This window comes from Sciurus carolinensis, unplaced genomic scaffold (genome assembly GCF_902686445.1).
Source record: "Sciurus carolinensis unplaced genomic scaffold, mSciCar1.2, whole genome shotgun sequence".
Classification (NCBI taxonomy): domain Eukaryota; kingdom Metazoa; phylum Chordata; class Mammalia; order Rodentia; family Sciuridae; genus Sciurus; species Sciurus carolinensis.
The window spans coordinates 991,613-994,456 of NW_025920143.1; the positions used below are offsets into that span (position 1 = coordinate 991,613).

The 2,844-nt window shown below is 47.3% G+C and overlaps 1 pseudogene; it reads left to right on the forward strand.

Annotated features, from left to right (window-relative positions):
• The first annotated feature begins 275 nt into the window (after positions 1-275).
• Positions 276-1,740, forward strand: LOC124974338 (negative elongation factor A-like; annotated as a pseudogene).
• Positions 1,741-2,844: the final 1,104 nt, after the last annotated feature.

Consider the following 2,844-nt stretch of genomic DNA (forward strand, 5'->3'; position numbering starts at 1 on the left):
CAGGCAATGAGGTTCTAATCCAGTGAATTGATGGCATTGTAAACATATAATCTATTGTTTTAACAGTTAGTAAATTCAGGACATCTCTTTTCTACCAAGAGTCATATATTTCAAATGACAGTTGTAAAGGGTTAACTTTATTAGTAGAAAAAGAACTCATTTAAAAATTCCGATATTGTGCAGTGGCTGTGGCTCAGTGGCAGAGTGCTTGCCCAGCATATGTGAGGCACTGGGAGCAATCCTTAGCACCACATAAAAATAAACAAGGCCCCAGGATGGCATCCATCCAGGAGAGCGACAAGGTCCTGTGGCTGTACAACAAGCTGGGCGCCATGGACGAGCTGTGGGCGCCGCCTAGCATCGTGACCCTGCTCATGGCCACCGTCATAGACAACATCCGCCTCTGCTTCCACCGCCTCTCGTGGGCTGTGAAGCTCAAGCTGCTGCTCCAGACGCTGTGCCGCCCGCGCCACACAGTGGATGACAAGAAGGATGCCCTGATGGAGATCATCCAGCTCGCCACCTTGCACTCTAACTCCTGGGTCCTCATGGTGGCTGACATTCTGAAGTCCTTTCCTGACAAGGGGTCCCTTAACCTTGACCTTGAGGAACAGAACCCCAATGTTCAAGATATTTTAGAACTTAGAGGAAAGGTGGGCGAGTGTGAGGCATCCGCCATGCTGCCCCTGGAATGCCTGAATAAAAATGCCCTGACCACACTCGCTGGACCCCTCACCCCGCTGGTGAAGCATTTTCAGTTAAAGTGGAAGCCCAAGAGTGCCACACTGCGGGAGGAGTGGCTACAGAAGTCCACGGAGACTGCACAGCAGCTGAAGAGGAGCGCAGCAGTGCGGTTCATGCCAAGAGCCAGCGGCCACTCCACAACATGGACACCACGACTCCGCTAAAGGCATCCCGAAGCAGGCACCCTTCAGAAACCCTACCACGCCCAGTGTCTTCAGCCCTGCTGTAAACCGGACCCCATCTCACCTTTGAGGACCCCACTGCGGAAAGAAAGGGGCGTGAACCTGCTCGACATCTCTGAGCTGGGTATGGTCGGTGCTGGCCAAGAGGCGAAGAGGAGCAGAAGTGGAGGAAAAGCCTGCCAAGGAGGAGACCGTGGTGGAGAATGTCACCCTGGACTACGCAGCTGGCCTGGTGCCCACACAGAAACTTGGGTCTCTGAACAGTGATCCTGCACTGCCCCCCACGAGTTACCTGCCCTCCACACCCAGCATAGTCCCAGCCTCCTCCTATGTCCCCAGCTCTGATGCTCCCTCAGCACCAACTTCCTGGGAAACCAGCCTGCAGGCCACCCGGCCACCTGAGGAGCCCAGTACCCTGAGCCCCACACTGCCAGCACAGTTTAAGCAGAGGGACCCATGTACAATAGCAGCCTGAGCCCTGCTGGGCCCACACCGGCAGCACTCACGTTGCCCCTGACGCCCACCATGCCCCCAGCTGTCGCCCCAGCCCCTCAGATGCCCCTGGTGGCCATGGTGGTCCCACAGACACAGCCCCCTGCCCAGCAGCAGCCTAAGAAGTTGTCCTTCACGAGAACCCATGCCAGAAGCAAGGGGACATGATACAGATCAAGCTGAGTGAGCACACATAGGACCTGACCAAGACTGGTGGCCAGGACAGCACCACCAAGCTGGTGGACACTGTTTGAGATGAACTATGCCACAGACCAGTGGACAGCGCTTCAAGAAGTACAAACCCATGACCAACGTGTCCTGAGGGTCACCTGCCTATACCACCAGCCCTGACTGCATAAGGCTCCCATGGACAAGGGCCTTCTGGCTTGCCTAAGCAGCCAGGGGGTAAATGTTGGCAGGTTGAGGTCCTTGCCTGTGCCCAGCCACCCACAGTGCTGTGGATCCCCAGGTTGTTCAAGTTTTAGATCTTTTCTCTGGAGTGTTTTGGGCTTATTTTTTATATTATAATATGGGTTATATTTTTGTGATTTAAGATACTTTTTTTGGATTCAATATTAGAGTTTCAAATGTTAAAGTTAACCAAAAGAGTTATAACTTCCCAGTTTTAGTGCCTGTTAAACTTTTACCTTTTTTATTTTTTCTTAAATTCTACTGACCGAGTGTGAGGGCTTTTCCCCTACTAGTGCACCACAAGGTTGAGGGAACAAAGGTGGTACTTGGCGATGCTGGGAGGAGGGGGACTGCCCAGGCAATGCCAGAGAGGGAAACAGCAGGCCTCACCACCATCAGCTCCTGCCTGGGAGTTTTGTATGTCTTTTGTACAGCTGAGAATATTCAAGATGGTCTTCGGGTACCTATTTTCATTGTAACACTAAGTGATTAAAGTCTAGCTTCTCTAAAGAAGAAAAACTAAATAAATAAAATAAACAAATAAAATGAAGGCATCCTGTCCACCTACAACTACAAAAAAATTTTTAAAAATATTTTATGCTATGTAGAATTTTATTTCCTTTGCTAATCAAACAAATGGATTGGATTTGCATTTGCAGTTCCACATTATTTATTGTTCTTTAATTTTTCTTAATACAAAATATCTTACCAAATGTTAATTTTTGCCTGTATATGCCTAAAACTAAGTATTTGTACAAAATATCAGTAACTTAGTAACAATTTATTCATTGATATTTGGCTAACTACAATATTATTGTTATTACAAAAATATTATTGAATATACGATAAGTTCCATTTAAAAAATCGTATTGGAGCTATAATCACAACTCCATACTATTAAGTATATAACTAAATTCATCTAAAAAAACTTTATACTTGGACATCAAAGTACAAAACACTATATTAGGCACTTTATGTATTATTAATTTGAACCATTTGTGAATTATTATTAGTG